The sequence below is a fragment of the Puma concolor genome, chromosome E4 (assembly GCF_028749965.1).
Source record: "Puma concolor isolate L17-30 chromosome E4, mPumCon1.1.hap2, whole genome shotgun sequence".
In the NCBI taxonomy this organism is placed as follows: Eukaryota; Metazoa; Chordata; class Mammalia; order Carnivora; family Felidae; genus Puma; species Puma concolor.
This window is the reverse complement of record NC_141683.1, coordinates 27,478,164-27,502,739: the sequence shown is the minus strand read 5'-3', so window position 1 is coordinate 27,502,739 and position 24,576 is coordinate 27,478,164. Positions and strand designations below refer to the sequence as shown.

The 24,576-nt window shown below is 43.6% G+C and overlaps 1 protein-coding gene across 6 annotated transcripts in view; it reads left to right on the top strand.

Moving 5' to 3' along the window:
- Positions 1-24,576, top strand: part of SNRPE (small nuclear ribonucleoprotein polypeptide E) — a 141,780-nt gene that overhangs the window by 91,473 nt on the left and 25,731 nt on the right. Inside the window, exon 6 of one of the 6 annotated variants that reach the window (XM_086694124.1) lies at positions 10,357-10,584. The exons of the other annotated variants lie outside the window; for them this stretch is intronic. The gene's annotated coding sequence lies outside the window, so the exon portion shown is untranslated. Of the gene's footprint in view, positions 1-10,356; positions 10,585-24,576 lie in introns of those variants that run through there. 6 annotated transcript variants of the gene reach the window in all.

Below are 24,576 nucleotides of genomic sequence, written 5' to 3'. Positions count from 1 at the left end.
TAAAGGTACAGGAAGGTGATCAAAAGAGAGGCCTGTCTGGAGTTGGTCAGAAGAGTCTGGATTCTTAGGTACTAGACTTTTAGGTACTCTGGATTTTTATTAGCCTTTTTCTAAAAGTCTTTAAGGGAACTAATTTGGTGCTATTGGCACTATAATGTCTGTACACGTAAGAAGTAGGACAATGACCTGGAAGTTCGCTGAATAACTGATTGCCCATATTCAAATGATGAGAACAAACAAACAAGAGACAATAATCAGCCCAGAGAATCCCAGTCATACCTTGTCTGTAAGAGCCCTGAATGATGCAAAACAATTCAAATCTAGAAGCTTATATCAAGGACAATAAAGAGGTGATGCTCGGGGTGCTGGGTGGCTCAGTCGGTTAAGTGTCCAACTTCGGCTCAGGTCATGATCTCACAGTTTGTGGGTTCGAGCCCCGCATTGGGCTCCGTGCTGACAGCTCGGAGCCTGGAGCCTGCTTCGGGTTCTGTGTCTCCCTCCCTCTCTGCCCCTCCCCTGCTCGCACTCTGTCTCTCTCTAAAAATAAATAAACATTTAAAAATTTTTTTTAAAAAAGAGAGAGAGGTGATGCTTAAGAGAAGAGAGTGATGCATTTATCAGGAGCAGGACATACTCAGCTGTGCAGTCACTGAGACTCCCGGGAGGGGAGATAGCAAAAGTTTCTACTTTATTGATCAGGCTGAGTAGCAGAGGGTCCCAGTCCCAGCACCAGAAACTGGAAGAAGATTAATCAAAACACTGAATGAAGCACAAGACATCCTTCACAGTGCTGCAGCATGAGAACCATTCCGAAAGGATGTTCTGTCTTGAGGAAGAAACGTGGAGATTTTGTCGAGATTTAGCCTAGCCTAAGAAGTCAGCCTGAAGTTTGACTAGCTTTGAGAATAGTTGGTCAAAAGTGGTTCTTGGAAGAAGGAGGTATTGTTTTTGCAGTTTTGGAGCCATTGGCTGGACACTACCATCCAAAAGCTACTAATATGTATAGGTAGCAGGTCACCAAGCATGGTCTGCAGAGAATGGGAGAAAGTGTAGTCTCTCAGAGAACAGAATTTGTGGCCATTTAATTATTTGACCAGGAAACTCAAACCCAATTTCGAATCAAGGAAACAAATACTTGACCTAATACCACTGAGATTGTAGATGATACTTTCACCTCAGTATCCCTGTCCAGCAGGACCTGGCATATGCTTGACTGGTGACCCATGTCTGAAGCTGTTGTGGAAGTTTCCTTCATTGTCTTTTCCTAAGGGGAAATCTTTATTGTCTCTTCACTGTTTTCTTCCATTACTGTAACGCACAACTACTTCAAGTGCTCAATTTGACCGCTTAATCCTTTGGGAGTCCTGGCTCAACCACTTTGTAGCTGTGTGACCCACTTCTTAGTTACCCTTGACCCACAGTTGAAAGTTTAAACTTTGTCTTTCAGCGTGTACATATGTTTATATGACCATAATTCAGGAAACTCTTCACCTCTCATTGTGTGAATGTGTAATGTTTCCCTACCTTCAGATGGTATTACCAAATTAGATGATAAAATCTGTTAGAGGAGTGCCATTTTGATTGGCTTAGAGATCAATACGCACTTGCATAAATGAAGCATTAAAAAAATTCCCAGAAAGTAATACTTTTTTGAATTTTTTTAAGATTTTATTTTCAAGTACTCTCTACACCCAGCATAGGACTCACTCAAACTTACAACCAGGAGGTCAAGAGTGAAATACTGTACTCACTGAGCCAGGCATCCTGAGCCTCTAATACTTTCAATGTGAGAAAAAAGGGCATTTTTATAGAAACTAAACCATTTTAAGAATTCAGGCTAACATAATTGAAATAAATCTCTGACAAACAAAACTAGTTTAATAATTTTGGTTTAATAAAAATACCTTTCTTTCTCCGAGTTACAGACATTAAGTAAAATATTAGTGTGCATTTTTATTCTACTTAGATATGTTCTTAAACTTAATTGGTTTACTGATCCAATAAGCTAGCATTACTTCTACTTAATGTTTAAGATTACCAAAAGTGTAAGTTTGTGTTTAACTAAATAGAATAATTATCCTAACAAACTTTCTTTTAGCAATAATTAATTTGAAGTTAGTTTTCAAGATCTTCAGGAAATTAAAACCTTGAACAGTAAATTGAGTTACTTAATGGATATTCATTAGACATCCAGATCATTTCCAAGATAAAATACTGAAATAATGATTACTAAGTATAATTTAAGTTCATACGCTCCTTGTTTTTATATGCTACAGAAAGACTTTATCTTTGGGTCGAGAAGTGTATAAATGCTGCTGTGTGACCGATAGTACGTAATTATCCACCTCCTACTTTTCTCTGTCAAATAGAAATTACTTTGGTTAATTGTCCAGTGCATTTTGTTCTTTATACTCCAGAATATCTAATATCTCTTGAATCCATTGATGTCTTTTTATTTCTATCACAGTCATCACTGCAGTTGTTTAAGCTGTGATAATCTTTCACCTGAACTATTGAGCTAGTTTTTTAAATTATCTCTACAGTTTATAGTAGTATTCATAAAATTAAAATCAGAATATGATATTCACTCCTTTATAACTGTTGGTGTCTGTTCACTGCACGGTCTGACCTCATCCGTATCTTTTCTTTTCTTTTAACTTTTTTTAACGTTTATTTATCTTTGGGAGACAGAGAGAGACAGAGAATGAGCAGGGGAGGAACAGAGAGATGGGGGAGACACAGAATCGGAAGCAGGCTCCAGGCTCTGAGCTGTCAGCACAGAGCCAGCCTAACAAGGGGCTCGAACTCACAAACCGTGAGATCATGACCTGAGCCCAATCAGTCGCTCAACCGACTGAGTCACCCAGGCGCCCCCGTATCTTTTCAGCTTCATCTTCTATTCCTTTTCTACTCACTCTCACTACGCTTGAGTCACACAGGCTTCCTCTGCTCATCCTTTCCAACCCAGGGCCTCGGTCGGTGCTTGCTCTTCTGTCTACCTGAATGTTCTTTGCATGACTGACTCCTTTTATCATGCAGCTCTCAGATAAAATCTTACCTTCTTGGGGCCCCTGGGTGGCTCCTTTGGTTTCGCGTCCGACTTGGGCTCAGGTCATGAACTCACTGTGAGTTCAAGCCCCCAGGTCGAGCTCTGTACTGACAGCTCAGAGCCTGGTGCCTGCTTCAGGTTCTGTCTCCGGCTCTCTGCTCCTCCTCTACTCTCTCTCACTCACTCTCAAATATAAAATAAAACATTAAAAACAATTTTTTAAATCTTACCTTCTCTGAGAGGTCTTTACTGACCGCCCTGTCTAACGCAGCCCAGTCCCCACCACATTTCCATTTTTATTTTCTTCTTAGTGCCTACCCAGTACCATGATCTGAAATTATCTTAGTTGTTTTTCATTTCATTATTTTCTATTTCCCCGACCAGAACATAAGCTCCATGAAAACAGAGACCTTATATTAATCACCACTGTTTCCTCAAGGCCAAGAATGTGTCTGATACATGAAAGGAACTCAATAAATATTTGTTTATGGATGAAGGAATGTCCATAACATTGCTGAGTCTTGCCTTGTCAACCTCCATCCTTATTGAACTGAAAAATCAGGCCTGGGCCAGGACTGCTGGTCTTCCATTTCTTCGCATCCCCAATTGTTTTCTGCTTTAATGGCCTTAGCCTCCAGGCATAGACCCAAAACAAAGAGGTAGAAAGGAGTCGCAATGAACCTATCTTCTCTAATCTCCCGAAGAATGTTGCCCATGCTCCCCAACTACATTCCATCTTCAGTCTTGGAATGGCAGCCCTCTTTCAGCAAAGATATGCATGAAAAGAGGCTATTTGCAGGGCAGGGTCAGGGTTCCAGGAATTCTCAATGTTTTCCCTATATTCCTAGTGAGATTCTCAAGATTCCACTCTTTCCCAAGCGAGTGTATCATCCTCTCCCAGTCTGTGCATTTGGTTGGCTGCTTTGGGGCCTGGCGAGTTATTGATGTATCGATCTGAATTTCAGAATCTGATCTGTGGTTTTGCTTTTCTTTCCAAGCTTCCAGCTTGGCCACCCTGAACTGGAATTTGTCTCATTGTATCAGCCTACTCTGATTAGCTTAACATTCATTCCACATATATGTATCGAGTGTCTACTATGTGCCACTGTTGTGAGCGGAACGCATTAGGAAACACAGGAGGACAAGTTCCTTGCCGTAGAGGAGCTTCCACCCTAGTGGTATGGATGGTGGGTGGGATCACATTAAATGTAATAAATAGGCAAATTGTATAGGCTATTGCAACGTGATAAGTAAGTACTTTGGAGAAAAGTAAAAGTAAATGGGAGTAAGGAAAAGGGGAGGTAGAGACTGCAGTCTTAAACAGAGAAGGAACCTTTAGCATCTGACATCCGAACAACAGTCGAAGGCAGGGAATTATATATTCAGTCATGTGAATATCTAAGAGCCGGGCATTCCGGGCAGAGGAAGCAACTAGTTCTAAGGTCTTAAGGCAGGAACCTGCCTGGCATCTTACGAATAGCCGTGTGGCTGGAGGAGGGTGAACGGGAGTAGTAGGAGATAAAGCCAGAGATGTGATGGGGGGTCAGAACAAGTAGGGCCTTTAGCCGTTGTGAAGACTTTGGTTTTTGCTCTGAGTACCATGGCAGGACTTTTAACAGAGGAGCACTGATTTAACGTTTGAAAGGATTCCTCAGACACTGTTGAGAACAGACTCTACCAACACAGAGGTAGAAGCTAAGAGACCTATTAGCATCCAGTAGGGAGACCTGTTCCTTCCTGTGCCAGTAATCCAGGCCAGAGGTAATAGTGGTAGAAGGGAATATAGTTGGAGGGGAGGAAACGTTTTCCTTGACTTTCTCGAGGTCCCTGGTTGAGTCTGAAAATTAAACTGATAAAGATTAACAGGAGAAAAGCATACATATTTATTTTACGTGACACAAGACCCTTCATAAGGAAATGAAGACACCCCCAAAATGGTTAAACCCGAGTGTTTTTAGTGCTAGGTTTGATGCGGTGGAAAGTCATGGAAAGATACAATAGGAGAAAGAGTATGAACTAAAAATAGTAAAGTGGGGGAAACAGCAAGGCTTGTTAATTTGGTTGGAGATGGGGTTATTCTTTTCCTCTGGTTATAGGGAGGGCACCTCTCACATGAGGGTCTTATGACCTGCTAAAAGCAAGAGGGCAGGGGGAAGGTCAATAATCTTCCTCCTTCTGCCGTTTCCTTAGACTCCTTCAGCTTGAAATATTCAGTATGCCAAGGATCATATTTTAGGATAGCATGTCCTGAACCCCATTATAGTGAAAAATAGATTCCTGATATACTTTGAATATAAGCCCACAGGAAGAAATGGCTATGTCATTTGAAAGAAAAGAGTAAAGATGAGTCCAAGATTTTCTCCTGAACAATAGAATTGCCATCCACTGAGATGGGGAAGGCCAGGGGTGGAGGGAGCTTGAGATGTGTATCAGACTTCTAAGTGGGGAATGTGAGCAGACAGTTGAATACACAGGTCTGTGAGTTGCTGGCTTGTATAAAGTATTTAAAGTTGTAAAACTGAATGAGAGAGTGAGAGTAGAGAAAGAATAAACGATGGAATGCCTGACTGGCTCAGTTGGTGGACCCTGCGATTCAACCTCGGAGTTGTAAGTTCGAACCCCATGTTGGGTGTAGAGATTGCTAAAAAATAAAATCTTTAGGGGTGCCTGGATGGGTTAGTCAGTTAAACACATGACTTCGGCTCAGGTTACGATCTCATGATTTGTGAGTTTGATCCTTGCATCAGACTCTGTGCTGACAGCCAAAGATAAATAAACTTAAAAAAAATAAAATCTTGGGGCGCCTGGGTGGCGCAGTCGGTTAAGCCTCCGACTTCAGCCAGGTCACGATCTCGCGGTCAGTGGGTTCGAGCCCCGCGTCAGGCTCTGGGCTGATGGCTCAGAGCCTGGAGCCTGTTTCCAATTCTGTGTCTCCCTCTCTCTCTGCCCCTCCCCCGTTCATGCTCTGTCTCTCTCTCTCTCTCTCTCTCTCTCTCTCTCTCTCTCTCAAAAATAAACTTAAACAAAAAGGGAATATCATGTGAGCCACATTAATTTTAAGTTATAGCCACATTAAAAAAAAAGAGACAAAAAAGAAATAGGTGAAATTAATTTGAAACAACATTTTATTTAACCTAAGATATCCAAAGTGTTATCATTTCAACATGCAATCGCTATAAACATTAATGAAATATTTTATATTCCTTTTTTCCTCGTAAGTCTTCGAAACCTTGTATGTGTTGAACACATTTCAGTTCAGGCTCGCCACATTTCTAGTATGCTATGGCCACCCGAGGCGAGCTGCTGATGTGTTGGATAACACAGACGGAGTGGTCTAGAAGAGAGTGTCTGGCAAAGGTGATGGGGAAGGAGGAGTATGTGAGGTTGAAAGGAAACAAGGACGTCATGGCACCCTGGAAGCTGTTTGGGTGGGAGTCGTGAGAATCTGTAGTTTTCTTATAACAGTTTCAGTCTTCTCAGTGAGGAGAAAGCCAGGTTTATTGCCAGGGTGAGGATGTGGGAGGAGGTATGGGCAGGGGTATGAGGACAGAAGAGAGACCGGGAGAAGGAGCAGAGGAGGGAGATAAAGGATGAATGCTGGACAGCATGAAAACTCAGAGAATGACCATCACAAACTTAAAGTGAGAACAGGTCAGTGAGGCTGGGTGTTTTTCTCTAGACAGGATAGACAGAGACTTGGATTTAACCAGGGAAATGGTTTTTTTTTTTTTTTTTTTTTTAATTTTTTTTTTTTTTCAACGTTTATTTATTTTTGGGACAGAGAGAGACAGAGCATGAACGGGGGAGGGGCAGAGAGAGAGGGAGACACAGAATCGGAAACAGGCTCCAGGCTCTGAGCCATCAGCCCAGAGCCCGACGCGGGGCTCGAACTCCCGGACCGCGAGATCGTGACCTGGCTGAAGTCGGACGCTTAACCGACTGCGCCACCGAGGCGCCCCCAGGATAATGGTTTTATGCCCTCCTTCTTTTTTTATTTTTTTGGTTTTGTTTTTTTAATAATATGTCTAGGAATATTTTTAAAAATTTTTAATGTTTATTTATTTTTGAGAGACAGCATGAGCAGGAGAGGGCGGGGGCGGGGGGAGACCCAGAATATGAAGCAGGCTCCAGGCTCTGAGCTGTCAGCACAGAGCCTGACACGGGGCTCGAACTCATGAACCGTGAGATCATGACCTGAGCCAAAGTCGGACGCTCAACCAATTGAGCCACACAGGCACCCCTCTATTTTTGTTTTTAAGTTAATTTCTTTATTTTGAAAGAGTGAAAGAGACAGCACGAATCAGGGAGGGGCAGAGAGAGAAAGAGAAAGAGAATCCCAAGCCTGTCATGGGGCTTTATCCATGAACCATGAGATCGTGACCTGAACCAAGATCAAGAGTTAAATAAACACTTAACCAACTGAGCCACCCAGGTGCCCCTATACTCTCCTTCTTGACGTCACTTCCTTTTGATTAAAGTTGTCTGCTCATATGAGGTAAATCAAAAAAGGGAATTTATTGGAAAAATTCTGGATAATTTTTAGAAATCAAAAGTTGCTGAAAGAGTCAGGAAGCAGGCAGCAGCCAGGAACCAAAGCTGTGGGCCCTCTACACGTCTGCCTCCTCCTTCTCCTCCAGCATGCCTTGTCTCCTGGGTTTCCATCCACAATCCTACAAAAGACAGTGGTCCCACTGTCCCAGAACATATTTGGGTCAAACAAGATATGAGTCAGGAAAAAATCATGTATTCAAAGTATTGTCTTATAACATATGTTTGCAAGAACGTATGGCATCAGAGGCTGATAGCCAGTAAGTGTTCCACTGAAGTTTTGTGGAATATTCGTGTGAACATGTAATTAGAAAAAAAAAGATCATGATATGATGCCCATACAGATATAAAATGAACACATCGGGGCGCCTGGGTGGCGCAGTCGGTTAAGCGTCCGACTTCAGCCAGGTCACGATCTCGCGGTCCGGGAGTTCGAGCCCCGCATCGGGCTCTGGGCTGATGGCTCGGAGCCTGGAGCCTGTTTCCGATTCTGTGTCTCCCTCTCTCTCTGCCCCTCCCCCGTTCATGCTCTGTCTCTCTCTGTCCCAAAAATAAATAAAAAACGTTAAATAAATAAATAAAATAAAATGAACACATCAAAGATATTTGACTCATTAATTAATGAGGGAATAAGTAAGATGTTTCAACCAGTTCAAAAGAGAATTCAAAGACAATACATATATGTAGTCATAAAATCAATCTACAAATAGTTGCAAAACTAGTTGTTGTTTGGTGAAGAGTGTGAAGGGAAAGAAATCAGTTTTCTTTTTCCTGAGTATACGGGATTCATTTTGCAGGTGTATAAAACAGAATTATTTGCATTGCTATGTTATCTACAACTTACAGTATTGTAAAATAGCTCAAAGATGATGGAAAGTGAAAATCCCCATAGAACCAGGTAATTTAGAATGGTGCACTGTATACAATGCATAGATTTCCATTGAAGACATCCAGCAATTTTTTGATCCATTTCAAAATCTTTCACAGTTTTTTTTCTGATAACTAAAAAAACCTTGAGTTGTTGGAAAGCACATTTCTTTATGATTCATTGTCCAGTATTTTTATGTGCTCAGTATTTTGTGCCTTTTCGTTTTTTTAAATGAGGTTTTAGGGGCGCCTGGGTGGCTCAGTCGGTTAAGCATCCGACTTCGGCTCAGGTCATGATCTCATGGTTTGTGGGTTCTAGCCCTGCATTGGGCTCTGTGCTGACAGCTCAGAGCCTGGAGCCTGCTTCAGATTCTGTGCCCCCCCCCCCCTCTCTCTCTCTCTCTCTCTCTCTCTGCTCCTCCCCCACTCACACTGTCTCTCTCTCTCTCCTTCAAAAATAAACATTAAAAAAAAATAATAATAAAAAAGTAAATAAAATGAGGTTTTATATTTAATTATTTAGTTATATGGCACTCAGAGACATAGTCACACACAATGAAGCACCAGATATCTGGATTCCTTGGGACATGTGCATAAGTTTTATTTCTTTGAGCCCCGAAGTTCTATCATCTCATCCATTTTGGTTTTTCTAAACCACATTAGATCTTGGGGGGGGGGGGGTACTACCAATGATATGAGTAAATGCTCCTGTAAAGGATTAGAATATGCCATCCCAAAATATGCCATTTTGGCATAAGAATGATTTAGAGCTTCAGGCAAACTCATCAATAGTTCTAGAAAGAAGCCTTCTCATAGCCTTCCCTATCTAACTGAAGGCAGAAACTTCTGGGCAATGAGGATTGCTATAAAGAGAAGTTTTCTGGGGGAGTTCTATGGCCATGAAGAAGAAGGAAAGTCAGCACTGACATGGGTCTGCAAACAAAACTTACTGATAAAAACCATTATCTTCTACTATTTTACTCCCCTATATTCACCTTTCCAGTTTGCCACCCCCTAAAAGCTTAAATTCATTTTCCTTTATCTTGTCACTTCTCTACAATTTTATTGTTCTTTGTTGAGATGCTAACATGTTGAGATGAGTTCCAAGTTCTAACCATCCCTTTAATAATTCTACATATCCCCTCCCATTGCCATGTGATTTTCAGGACACATCCCATTGACGGCAGGCTTAGCCACCTGACATGTTTTGTGAGTCAAGACTATTTGCTACTTCCTAACTGATGCTTCAAGAGCCATGGCTTTCCACTTTTCTTTTCCTTCTGCGAGGAAAACAGCTTCTTCCCAATAGAAGTTTTTGCATCCACTTAAATCCAAGAATAAGAAGACATATAGAGCAGAATATTGGCCAACCCACAACTGAGCTGACATAAGCAAGAAACACACCTTTGTGATGATAAGCTTTTGGGGGTTGAGTCTGTTGTTTGTTACCATAGCATCACTTACTTATGTACTTCCCTTTTATTACACAGGGATATATGTAAGATCTTCTGTTGAACTTTGCATCCCACATTGTGTCTTGATTCACTTTTCTTGTTGAAACAGTTCTTTCAGTGTAAGTCTGTGATTACTAAAATCTCTGAGTCCTTGCATGCCTGAAGATGTCTTTATTTTACCCTTACTCTGGAATACTAGTCTCGCTGGGCATAGAATTTTACATTTACCATTATTTTATTTCACCATTTTGGAGATTTTATTCCCTTATCTTTTGGCATCTGTTGTTACATAAGAGAAAGTCTGATATCAATCTGATTCTTGTTTCTTGGTACATAATCTGTTTTCCCTCTTTGGTAGCTTTTAATGTTTCTCCTTCTTGTTTTCAAGTGTGGCTATGAGTTTTTAAATCTATTTTCTCCCGCATTTTATGTATTCAGAGAAGGAGGAGGCTTCAGCGTCTGCTCCACCTGCTGTCTTGACCCAGAAATTGGCTCCTGCATTACTAAATGGAGAGGACTTGCTTTGACGAGATGTACTTGTCACTTTGAGTTGTCCATTTTTGTATAATGCTGCAAAAGCCTGGTGCCCCTCAGGCATCTGATGCAGCTTACAGAACTATTTGGACTTACCCTAGGAATCATTAATAAACTTCTGTGTTTTTTTTTTTTTTTTAGTTCTGTGTCCTTTTTTAGGGTTTCCAACTCCCTCTTCTCTTCTTTCAGGCTATCAGATTCCACTTCATTCTAGTGTCCATATATGCATCCATAACAATCTTCTGCATGTTGCTTGACCTCTTACCTGCTCCTCAGCTACCTCAGATTTATTCCTCCTGCTTTCTTGTGCAGAGCAATTGTGTTCTCTCTAGCTCCTGCCTCCAAACTCAGCTTGCAACTCCACTTTGAAAATCCACAGGATTATTCATGCGCTCTAGTACACAGTGGGAGATATCTTCTGACTCCTTTTCTTTTTTCTACCCGTTCGGCAACGGAAAGAAATGGTATAGACGTTTATTTCTTTATTGCTATAAATCATGCTACTGTATTAATGGGAATTATGTCTGACTCCTAATAATAAAGACTCATATTAAATGGCTTAATGTAATAAAAATTTTTTTACTCCATGTAATCAAACTTGGTAGGTTAACCTTCATAAGCGGTTCGAGGCTAGTATGGTAGCTCGTTGGTCGTCAGAGACCCAAGCACTTTTTATTTGTCTGTTTGGCCTTCCTTAACCTTCAAGCTTTCAAACTCAGTGTCCCTTCGTGGTCTCAAGATTGTTGCCAGATCTCCAACCATCACAACCACATTCCAACCAAGACAAAGAGTGAGATGAGAAGGGCAAACACGTATTACATACTCCCCACCTGAGTCAACTGCCCTTTAGAAGTTTTCACACACTGTACCTCTTCCGTTTATATTTCACTGGCCATTCCTAGCTGCAAGAAGAAGATTTTGTTGTCTCAGATAAATTGAATACATTGCCTTTATGCCATCACTTTTGGTTGCTCTACAATGTACATTAGCTTGCTTCCTGATTCTCCGTTATATTCTAGTTAGATGCAATATGACTCCATATTTAAAATAAATATACATGTTTTGATTTTTATGGCCCCTGGCTATTTTCAAAGATCAAGTCAATAGCTATAAAATGGATAAAACATTAAGCGTCAAGATCATCGACTATACCAACCCTGAAATACCATCCAGGGAGCACTGTAGAATTGGCAAAATTAACTCACACAATTGCCAGTTAATTGAATTCTGTGTTCCCTGAGCAGCTTTAGTGCTGGCTAGGTGCCAGTTACCTGTGGTGGGTACTAGGAACGCTCACCATGCCCCTGTCTTTGAAGGGTTCCAATTTCCATGACTCACAGGTGCCTGGAGGCGGGGGGGAAGCCGCCAAATGGTTTTACACAGAGGAAAGATGTGATCCCATCTGTATTTCTGAAAGATACAGACTAGGTATCTAGACAAGATAGGGTGAACTGGAAGAGAAAAGACACTTGGGCCAGGGGATTTCGTTCTGGGGGCTAAATATCATTTTGCGTTGCTGTGCCCTTTTTGTCCAATAACTACACCTTGCCCTCTGTGCCATCCATGTGCCCGGTCTATCCCCAAATCCTCACTACCCCTCATCTTTAGATTTTTCTCACCTTAAACTTTCAATCCCATGCCTACTCTCCTGGAGGTCCAGTGATAGTCAATGTGAGTTTCTGGGGGTGAGGAGTCAACACTTCTTCATTTATTATTCACATATTTCCTGAGCTTGTATGTTGTTCTGGGCTTGGGGCTATGGGCTAGGGTTGCAAAGGTGGGTCAGACTCAATTGTTACACTCAATGCGGGAACAAATTATTTTGGCTTCTATTTATGCTTAGGAGTGTTAAGAATCTGGGGCTAGGGGCACCTGGGTGGCGCAGTCGGTTAAGCGTCCGACTTCAGCCAGGTCGCGATCTCGCGGTCTGTGAGTTCGAGCCCCGCGTCGGGCTCTGGGCTGATGGCTTAGAGCCTGGAGCCTGTTTCTGATTCTGTGTCTCCCTCTCTCTCTGCCCCTCCCCCGTTCATGCTCTGTCTCTCTCTGTCCCAAAATAAATAAACGTTGAAAAAAAAAATTAAAAAAAAAAAAAAGAATCTGGGGCTAATTTTGGCAGGAAAGGGGGGTAGGTAAGAAGGGCGGAGCAAGAATCAGAACAAAATGAGCAGTCTGAGGGGCGCCTGGGTTAAGCGGTTGGGCGACCGACTTTGGCTCAGGTCGTGATCTCGCAGTCTGTGAGTTCAAGCCCCACATCGGGCTCTTCTGTGCTGACAGCTCAGAGCCTGGAGCCTGCTCCGAATTCTGCGTCTCCCCCTCTTTCTGCCCCTCCTTCGCTTGCGCTCTCTCTTTCTCTCAAAAATAAATAAACATTTAAAAAAATTTTTTTAAAGCCAGCAGTCTGGGATTGAGAGCAGTGAAACCAGGAGGGCAAATTTTTCCTCAGGGCCTAGTGGTAGTTTCCCCTAACCCCAGACTGCCCCCTCCCCTTCCTTTTCCCCTTCCTCCTCCTCTTCCTCCTACTCCTGTCTCCTCACTTCGCAGCCAAGCTTGGCTTCCAGTCAAACTTTCCGGAAATCCCCTACCCAATTTCCAGCTTTTGAAACAAAGACTCTCTGGAGACTATTCCCATTGTCCTTGGAACTAGAACAATGTGCGGTAGAGCCTCCTCCTTGGCTTCAGGCTACATCCCTGCTCCCAGCCTTCTCGGCCAAAGTAAAAGCTTCCTCGACTCTCCAATCACTGTCCCCATCTGTCTAGAGGCAGGAAGTTGGGGGAGGTAGGAGGAAAAAGCACTTTCTATTAACTGCTCCTGAAACCCAAAGTCAGCCCCAGCCTCTAAGTCCTACCTGGGCCTGCCTTCTCCGGGCCAGAACTAAGAAGGAATCTCTCCACAGGACAGCAGTTGGACACCTGAATATGCTGGGAGTGGGCAGACAAGCTCAGGGCTTGATTCCTGTAGTTTCTAAACCTCTTTTGATGCCTTAGTTTCCCCCTGCCATCAAGGTGAGAGGACCAGAGATCATTCTAAAGGGATTGGCCGGTCTGGTTTTTTTCTCACTGCACAGCTCCTCTTCCACTCCCAACTCTGACCCCAGGAGACCCCTGTCCCATTCCTTGTCCACTTCTGCCAAAAGGGCTGTTAGATGGGGGAGGGGGTGCAGGCGGGCTTTTCTTGCACCATCCTGGCGCCTGACTGGATCGGGTTACTGGAGGCAGTCTGGATTTGAATGTGCAAATAAACAGAAGTCGCTTTGATCCGCCAGGCTGAGAGGGAGGGAGAAGAAAACCGAGTGCCCTGGTCAGAGAAGTGCATGCTGGGCACTTGAAAGAGGGTTTGGGGGATGTGGAGCGTGAGCTGTCCTTATTCCTTTGACAGGACAGAAAACCTATTTAAAAAAAAAAAAAAAAAAAGGAGATCTAGAAAGAGGCAGAAACACACTTCAGGCATTTCAGACTTCCCGTGCAGTCCAAATATTCCTTGGGCCCTTTCTTGCTGTTACCAGGAAGGGAGTGGTACCTTGGACCTCACCCTCCCTCAGGGCTGTCCCACCTTTGGGACTTCTCGGGTGCTCTTGGGAGAGGGAGAGAAGGAACGGAGCTGTGGTTGTATGAGGTTCAGGGTGGGACCATAGGTCGAGAGGGGGTAGGGCCTATTGTCTCCCTGGGCACCAATCCACAGCCACAGGCAGGCTTAGAGAGGGAGAGACAAAGGAGGGGATGGGAGAGCACAAAGGGAGCGAGGAATGAAATGGTAAGTAAAGGCAAACAAAAGTGAACCGGGGGAGACAAAAGCTGGGAACAATATTCCCCAGGCAATAGGCTCAGGAACAATAGGGACACTGACAGCCCCACAAAGACACCAGTGTCTCCAAGTAGACGTTATCTCAGGCAGTGTTTGGCAGCCCTGCTCTGGCTGCAGCTATTTTCAGTGCCGCTTTTGTGCCATGCTGAACAATATTCCTTGCATGGCTGCTGATAGAAAGATGAGAAGGTTTCTGTTTGATTCTCCTCTTCCTTCCCTCCCCCTTCCCCCTTTTCCAACCCCCACCAGCTCCAGCCATTCTGAGCTCAAGTCACTGGGCTGGTTAGGGGTGTGTGTGTGTGTGTGTGTGTGTGTGTGTGTGTGTGTGTTGGAAGGGGACCAAGTGGACCAAGGCAGGGAAGGTCTCAATCAGGCCTTCTAGTTGCCCTCAACCTTACTAGGACCTCCATGGAGGGGAAAAAGAAGTTAGGACTGGGCAAGTAGGGGCTACAGAACTAGGGTGTATGAGGAGGATTGTTCAGGGAAGTGGATTCTGTCTTCACCAATGGTCACAAGACTAGCCCAAGCTATTCACTGTAAAAAGGCCTGCTCAGCAAGTGTTTCCCTGTTGTGGGTGGCTCTTCATTTAATAGCCAAGGCCAAAAGGGGTCCTAGCCAGCCTTCTGCCCCTTTCTTACTTTGTGCCAGCAAGTGTTCTTTGCCCTACCTCCCAAGAGCCATTGCTTTCTTCCATCTACGTATATAGTATTAGCAGTTCCTCGATCAGCTCCCAACATCCCCCCGCCCTATGTCTGCTGCTCCAGGTTGAACCTAAAGATCAGGGTCACTAGTCCTAGTTTGGGAAGAGACTATTGAGTAGCACGGACCCTTGTACAGGCCCGACGGCCATTCCCATGAGGGCACACCCCAATCTACAGTGGTAGCCCTTCCCCATTAAGTATCTCCCCCGTGTTCTGTCCTAGAAGAGCTCTGATCCTGGACTATTTGGCCACCGGTGTCCTTTCTCAGGCCTCCTTGTACACAACCCTGTTTCACTCTTCATTTTCTCAGGATTGTAACCCACTACAGCTGCCCCCATGGGCTTAAGAAGAACCTTATACTTTTTCATCTAACTGATTTTTTGTTGTTCTTATTTTTCTGTTCAGGTTAATTTTTTAGGCAGCTGAACTACTGCACTTCAGGGCTCTGGCTTCTACAAAAAAAAAAAAAAAAAAAATTGAGACCAAACTTCTTGGGAAAGCACTGTTATAAAAATTTCAAGGAGAATGCCTTCCTAAGAAACTAGACACTCAGAGGTTGACCCAGAAGGTTGAGCCATTGCTGAACTTATGGGACTTGTGGCTTTTGTCCACCTTCCTCAATTAGCTCGTTAAAGGACGGAAGCACATTTCATGCCTTGATCGGCCCCCTCGTGGTATCATGGCACATAATTAATTGGTTCTCAATGAACACTTGCTGAATTGGACCAAATTTAAAGGCTCTGAAGGGAACTTACAGATCATCTAGCACCTTGCTACTCAAAGTGTGGTCCCTGGGCCAGCAGCATTAACATCACTTGGGAATTTGTTAGAAATGCAAAATCTCCAGGTTCTACCTCAAAGCTACTGAATCAGAATCTGAATTTTTTTTTTTAGTTTTTTAATTTATTTTGAGAGAATGAGAGAGAGAGAGAGAGAGAGCTCACACATGGAGGAGGGACAGAGAGAGAAGGAGGGAGAGAATCCCAAGCAGGCCCCACACTGTCAGCACAGAGCCCCACGTGGGGCTCAAACCCACAAATGAGGAGATCAATGATCTGAGCCAAAATCAAGAGTTTGGATGCTCTACTAACTAAGCCACCCAGGTGCCCCCAGAATTTGCATTTTAACAAGCTCCCAAGTAATTCATATACTCCTTGAGAAGTACTGATCTACAATAGCTTCTTCTTTTCTGCCTCCCCACACTCCTGCCCATGTCTTGACAGTATTGCTATCCATAGCCTAGAATGTATGAGCTAAACCAGGCCATTCAGTGGGCATCTACAAGATCTCTGTAGAAGCAAGCTCACCATCTGTGGTAACAGTCTGTGCCACAATTGGAACCAAATAATACTGAACAGAATTAAACTGACATTCAAAGAACTTAAGAGTGGGACCTTGTACTTAGCATATGCTCATTCAAAGCTTGTTGAGAGAAAGGTTTAAATCGCCTGTTATAACCTCCCTGGATGATCACTGTGATGGGTAATTTATGGGTCAACTTGACTGGGACAAGGACACCCAGACATTAGGTCAAACATGAATCTGGATGTGTCTGTGATAGTGTTTCTGAATGAGATTAATATTTGAGTTGGTAGACTGAGTAAAGAAGTTTGCTTTCCTTAATGTGGGTGAGCCTCATCCAATCATCTGAAGACCCAAACAGAACAAAAAAGGCTGGGTAAGAGGGAATTTTGCCTGCCGAACTGATGAGCTGAGACATTGGTCTTCTGTCTTTGGAGTCTAACTGAAACATCAGCTCTTCTTGGGTCTCAAGCTTCCTAGCTTTTGGACTGAAACTTACAGCATTGGCTCTCCCAGTCCTCAGGCCTTGAGACTTGGATTGGTACTACATCATCAGCTCTCCTGGGTCTCTAGCTTGCTGACTTGCTCTTGGGACTTATAATCATGTGAGCCAATTCCTTACGATAAATGTCTTTAAAATATGGTTCTGTTTCTCTCGAGAACCCTAGAAGTGGGAGTGCTTCTCTAACAAATACCTAAATATGTGGAAGTGGCTTTAGAAATGGGAACTGGGTAGAGGCTGGCAGATTTTTGACATGCATGCTCGAAATATGGATGTCAAGGGCGATTCTGGTGAGGTCTCAGATGGAAATGAGGAACACGTTACTATAAACTGGAAGAAAAGTGATCTTTGTTATAAAGTGGAAAGAATTTGGCTGAACTATGTTCTAGTGTTTTGTGGAAGATGGAACTTTCAAGCAATGAAATTGGATATTTAACTGAGAGGATTTCCAAGCATAGTATTGAAGGAATGGCTTGGTTCATTCCAAATGGTTGACTCTTGTAGTAAAATGTGAAAGGAGAAAGATGGATTGAAGAAGGAATTATTAGGCAAAAAGGAACCAGAACTTGAAGATTGGGAAAATTATCAGCCTATCCATACTGTAAAAAAAAAAAAAAATGAGAAAACTTGATCTGAAGAGAACACTAAGGGTGTGGCTAAACAGCCATTTGATAAAGAGATCTTAGATGGGGGCACCTGGGTGGCTCAGTTGGTTAAGAGTTTGGCTCTTGATCTTGGCTGAGATCATGATCTCACGTTTTATGAGTTCAAGCTCTGCATCAGGCTCTGCACCATCAGTGTAGAGCCTGCTTGGGATTCTGTATCTCCTTCTCTCTGCCCCTCACCTGCTTATGCTCTCTCTCTCTCTCTCTCTCTCAAAATAAATAAACTTAAAGGGAGAGAGTGAGATCCTAGTTGTAACTCATGGACTTAATCAGCCACTTCAGCAGAAGCCAGGCATAGAGATGTGATTATACTAGCAAAGACACTGCCAGTGTGAACTAAGGAGGACAGAGAAAACAAAATGAAGGAAAGCTGTTGGACTTTTTAGATACTACAGAACAGGACCAGAGAGATATTTATCAAATGTGTGATATTCTTTAAGAAAAGGGAAAAACAACCCCTCAAATAATTGAGATTATCAGGGCTGCTTTCTTGGTTTCAAAAGGTGGGTCCATTGCATTGGTTTCAACAGGCCAGAGAGCTTCTGACTAAAGCCTTGGGTGTGGGAGTCCAGAAGGCACGGCATTGACCCAAAGAAGATTATTCTCAAGTTAAGATCTAATGGAATTTGGCTTGCTAGGTTTTGGACTTGCTTAGGACTTATCACCCATTCCTTCCTTTGGATTTCTCCCAATTATTTATTTAAAAAAATTTTTTTTAATGTTTTTATTTATTTTTGAGACAGAGAGAGACAGAGCATGAGCAGGGGAGGGGGAGAGAGAGAGAGAGACACAGAATCCGAAGCAGGCTCCAGGCTCCAAGCTGTCAGCACAGAGCCCGATGTGGGGCTCGAACTCACAGACTGTGAGATCATGGCCTGAGCTGAAGTCAGACGCTCAACTGACTAAGCCACCCAGGTGCCCCGAATTTCTCCTACTTATAATGCCTATGCCTGTCCCTCATTGTATTTTGGAAGTACATAATTTGTCTGATGTCACAGGTTCACAGCTGAAGAGGAATTTTGTCTCAGGATGAATATACCTCAAACATGTATACCTGATTTAGATGATATTTAGATGAGACTTTAGACTTCAGGGTTAATACTAGAGTGAGGTAAGACTTTTGGGCTCATTGGTATAGAATCAATATATTTTGCATGCAATAAGCCATGAATTTGGTGGGGAGCAAGCATGGAATGCTATGGACCAAATTGTGTCCACTGCCCAAATTAATATGCTGAAGCCCCAGCTCCCAATGCAACTGTATTTGGAGTAGGGAAGTAATCAAGGTTAAATGAGGTCATAACGGGAGGCCCTCACAGGTTTAGTGCCCTGTAAGAGGAGACACCAGAACTCTCTTTCTCCCCATGGTGTGAGGAAACAATGGGAAGGCAGCCATCTATAATGCAGGAAGAGAGCTCTTACCAGAAACTGACACTGTTGGACCTTGATCTGGAACATCCCAGCCTCCAGAACTGTGAGAAATAAATTTCTAGTATTTAAGCCACCCCGTCTATGGTATTTTGTTATGGAAGCCCAAGCTAACCCAGTCTTTGTTATGGTAACCTGAGCTGACTAACACAATCTCTAATGATAGGAGACGAGGAGAGGTCTCTAGGCCTCCACAGGGTGGACTGAAGGGCTCTGGAAGGGCCTCAGAGCCCAGGACACAGAATCTCATTATTCTTCTGATGTCCTTGGTGCAAACCAGGGAGCTGCTGCCTGCCCTAGAACGCCAAGCGATTCCCAGGTAGAAATGGGCACTCAACACCATCATGGTTATACCAATTCAAGACTCTTTTCTCGGACTGAAAGGTTTTGGTACTGTTGTTGAGACATCTTCCCAGTTGTAGGGGGGAATGTTATAAATGAAGAGGCAACATTTTACAATTACAATTATAAAATTGTTTCCCAGAGGTTAGGAAAAAACCAAAAATACCTTTGTTGGAGCTTACTTATAAAAAGCATCATTCACGTGGCTGTTTTCATCCTAATATGTTCAATTTCATCATCTTCTAAGATCATCATGACTCCCAAGTATTCAACCAATCTGTACATATTTATAAACCATTGCAGGGTTGATTTGACTGTCTTTCGTTATCAAACCTGTCAAATTCCCTTCAGTGAAATGAACAGCGGTGTAATTTCTGATCTGTGGGCAGTGTCTGGGAGGAGGGTAGGGTGTCTGTGGCTGGCAACCTACTGGCCAGCCAAACTGGAAAATCAGCTTTTCAGAAGTTTCCTCCTGACTCCTCCCAGGCCATTTATCTCAGATTATCCTCCACCTGCACTCCCCAGGTTAGGGGAGGGCAGAGGAGAGAAAAAATATTAAGGTTTGGGATGGACTACCATTGAGTATATTTGTAATTAGTTCCGAGTTCTGGCAACAGAGGACAGGGACAGAGGCATTATTGTGTTTTTTCAGCACCCAGCAAGCCATAGTAGCCACAGCAGCAGCCATGTTCTTAGCTCTCCTGATCCACATGGCACAGCCATTGGACAAGACTTGGGACAACGAGAGCCTTACGTGCTGTCCCACCCCTCTGGCATGTTCATGTGTGCCTCCTGACGTGACCTAATTGTCCTCCACCAGCTGCCCCTGATATATGGGAAGGTCCCCTGGCCAATACAAGGTGTGGGCACAAAGGGTGGCACTGTTTCCCAGAATCTGAGAATAATCCTATTGGATCCAGGCAGCTAGTGCTGGGCAATGGCTCAGAGTTCCCAAGGAAGTTCAATAAAGTAGAAATTAAGTTATTGCAGACATGAGCTAGGCTGGGGACTTGGGGAGCCTACTCACAGAATGTTAATGAAGGTAGGTAGCAGAATATGCTACCCTAAAATATGGCATGTTGGCAAAGGATTACATTGAGCTGAAGGCAAGTGAGAAGAAGCAGACACGAGAAAAGCTCCGACTTCCCCTTGTTTGCCTAAAAGCAGGACATAAATTTGTAAAGGTGTCCCCCCCTCGCTGCTCTACCAGGAAGAACAGAGGTCAATGACTGGAGACAACTCTAGACCCTTATCAGCCCAGAGATGGCACCAGAGCAACCTATTTAACAAACTTTACTGAAACTTTATCAGCCATTAGTTCTCTCACATATTGACCTTCCCACCAACTGCTGCCTTAGCAACTCAAAGTCCTTTTCCTTTCTCTCGGCACTTCCCTAAAAATTTATTTTTAAGCTGCTGTATAAACCCAAGTCCTAACCACCTCTTTGAATTACTCATCATTGGGTACTCCTGTGCGTATGCTCAATGCACATGTTAATAAACTTCCGTTTTTGTTTTGTTAATCTGTCTTCTACCAGCCTAATTTACAGGGCCCCTACAATAAACCTAATATGGGTAGAGGGAAAACAGTTTTCCTCCTCCACTTGAGGGAAACGCAAGGGCCCCTGGGCTCCTTAAGAAAGACGAGGGGAGGTTGACCCCCTGAGAAAGAGCCTTCTGAGTTGTAGAGGTGAAGGAGAGATTTCAGCTTCTGCTGATGAATGGGTAAGGCACATATAAATAACTGTAAGCTTGAGATCTTAATTTTGAGTTAATAATGCAGGGTTTTGATTGTTTGGGCCATATACCCTACTTGGACCCCTAGAATGAGTTCTAGCATTATGCACTATCTGTACCACTCCATGTCCTCATATCCTCCCCTATCCTGAGGCATACTTGGATGCAGGTGGATTGTCAGTCTCCCTTTGAAAGACTCATTTCCAGTTGGCATAGAGAAAGTTCGCAGAGGGGTGCCTGGCTGCCTCCGTCAGAAAAGCATGTGGACTCTTGATCTCAGAGTTGTGAGTTCGAACCACACATTGGATGTAGAGACTACTTGAATAAACTAAAAAAGAAAAGAAAAGAAAGAACGTTCCCAGAAACTGCCATCTGAATGATGCCTCTAGAATGAGCAATGATGTGGCCTGACCCATTTTTGCTTCTTAAGTCTGTGCCCCGTCAGTGAAGCACCAAAGTCACCCCACTCCCTTCCCCAAGGCTTAATCTTTGATACTTAGATCACCCTCATCACCCATTCTGGGGCCTTGCCTGCTGTCTTTGGAGAGAAATGTAATCTCAACCCATCCTTCATTTTTCGGGAGGTATTAATTTAGGTATCCAGTATCAAGGACTCCTTTCCTTCTAGGTAAGACATTTTAAATTCGGAGTCAAAATTACCTTTCTTTTCTTCAAAATTCTGTTGAAGACTCAGGCATTCTAGGATTAAATCCCTGATCAAACCAGCCAAGCGGTAGTCATTGAACACTGCCCCTTTCATGGGATTCGGTACCGACTTAACACATTCATCTTTGATCTTAGGCTTTGGTTTCTCATACTCAATCTTGGTTTGAGTTTTCTCCGGAAGTGACTGTACTGCTTTCAGTAGGTATCAAGCTATGAGATGGAAAAGGCCTCATGTAGTCCTGCCTTGAGATCAAACCAACAGAGTTTTCCAACGTCCATTGTATGCAAGACGCAGTCCTAGGATGAGTACTGGAAGATGAGCAAACGGACACAGTGAGTTGGAGGCTACCCCTGCCCTCAAGTAGTTTATAGCTAGCTGGAGAGAGAGACACAATCAAGTGTAGAGTGAACTGATAAGATATCAAGATAGCAATAAGATAGAATTGAGAAGGAAGCCTGAGAATGTTCAAAGATGATAAAGTCAATACAGGTAATAACAGAGGCAAGGGAAAATAAACCTTGAAGTGAAGGCAGAATCGGCCAGGCAAAAAGGAGAAAGAATGACCTTAGACAATGTTATAAACAAAGATACAGTCGGTTCTGCTGTCAGGCTTGTTTTGAAAACATGAATTTGTTCCAATCTGATTCATATATTAGGGAGCAATTTGAACATGATGTGATTCTTGCATTTGCTTATGCTTGATTTTGCCCTGGAAAACATTAGGCAGAGAAAAACGCACCCAGCTGAACCAAGCAGGGTGGGAATACATAAAATGTAGACAAGCACACACCTCAAATGTCTGCCCCCACCTAAGTTCACGGTGTTACAAACCATACCCTTTGGTATCTGGTGTTATCATTTTCTTTCCAATCTCAGATAACCCCCCTTTAACACTTCACAGTAACCCAGAAGTTTGTGCCCCTTCCAACATCCACTTCCATATGCAAAATTCAAATCTGCGTTGAGGTATAATGCTATATTTATTGTGGCGTTTACGTATTTCTCAACTATTTAACATGTATAAACTGTACTACCATTTTATCAGGCCCCTGTCTTTCATTGTTGTTACTAACAGAGTGTTTGGGTATTGTGCCTTCTAACCTCACTTTTCCCTTAAGCCCCTGGTTTTCATTGCACGGCATTTGTATAGTGTGGTTATTTTTAGTAGCATGTGTTGTGTTACGGCACAACTGGCCATACAGGTTTGGGTACTAAAAATAATACTGGGAAAACTGTGGGTAAATGATTAGGATTATAACTGAATTTATGTAGGAGAATTTAAGACTAAAAGCTGATGTCAGATCCATTCATTCTTTTAAATTTTTTTTTTTTTCCAACGTTTACTTTTGGGACAGAGAGAGACAGAGCATGAACGGGGGAGGGGCAGAGAGAGAGGGAGACACAGAATCGGAAACAGGCTCCAGGCTCTGAGCCATCAGCCCAGAGCCCGACGCAGGGCTCGAACTCACGGACCGCGAGATCGTGACCTGGCTGAAGTCGGACGCTTAACCGACTGCGCCACCCAGGCGCCCCATCCATTCATTCTTTTATGCATTCGTTTGACAAAAATTTGTTGGGTGCCTACTACGTGCCAGACTTTGTTGTAGGCGCTGGAGTTTGGCAGTGAACAGAAGGGGCAAAAATCCCTGCCGGTTTACATCCTAGCTGAAGAGAGGGACGAACACAAGGTAAATAAAAAAATATATATCATATGTTAGATAATAATGGATGCTGGGGCACCTGGATGGCTCAGTTGGTTGAGTGTCCGACTTCAGCTCAGGTCATGATTTCATGGTTTGTGAGTTCAAGCCCCATGTCAGGCTAGCTACTGTCAGCCTGTCAGCACAGAGCCCACTTCTGCGTCCTCTGTCCCCCTCTCCCTCTGCCCCTTCCCCACTTGCACCCTCTCTCTGAAAAAATAAATAAAAACATTAAAAAAGAGAGAGAGTGGGGCGCCTGGGTGGCGCAGTCGGTTAAGCGTCCGACTTCAGCCAGGTCACGATCTCGCGGTCCGTGAGTTCGAGCCCCGCGTCAGGCTCTGGGCTGATGGCTCAGAGCCTGGAGCCTGTTTCCGATTCTATGTCTCCCTCTCTCTGCCCCTCCCCTGTTCATGCTCTGTCTCTCTCTGTCCCAAAAATAAATAAACGTTGAAAAAAAAATTAAAAAAAAAATAAAAAAGAGAGAGAGATCCTAGATAGTAATCAATGCTAAGAAGAAAAAAAAATAAAACAGGAAAGTCGATATAATATCTCAGGGGCTGGGTTTGGACATGTTGTCAATATCATTTATTGCTGTATAACAAATTATCTCCAAACTCTACAGCCAAAGACAATAAACATTTACTGTCTCACACAGCTTCTGAGGGTAAGAAGGACAAGAGGAGCTTAAGCAGTGATTCTGGCTCAGGGTCTTTCATGAAATCACAGTCAAGGCATGGGCTATCAGTTTCCGTGCTCAACCTACACGGCTCTTGGCAAGAGACCTCAGTTCCTCGCCTGTCTCCGTAGGACTGCTCATGACATGGCAGCTCGCTTTACCTAGAGAGAATGACTCGAGAAAAAGAGATGGCATGCCCAAGGTGCAAGTTGCAGGCTTTTATAACCTAACCTCAGAAGTGGCATATCATCCCTTCTGCTGCCACACAAACGAGCTCTAGTACGATATGGGAAGGGATGACGGGAAAACATAGGAGTATGGGGATCAAGAGACAATCATTAGGGGACATTTTGGATGCTGACTCTGATAGTGACCAAGGAAGTCTTCATTAAGAAAATGACCTTTGGGGCGCCTGGGTGGCGCAGTCGGTTAAGCGTCCGACTTCAGCCAGGTCACGATCTCGCGGTCCGTGAGTTCGAGCCCCGCGTCGGCCTCTGGGCTGATGGCTCAGAGCCTGGAGCCTGTTTCCGATTCTGTGTCTCCCTCTCTCTCTGCCCCTCCCCTGTTCATGCTCTGTCTCTCTCTGTCGCAAAAATAAATAA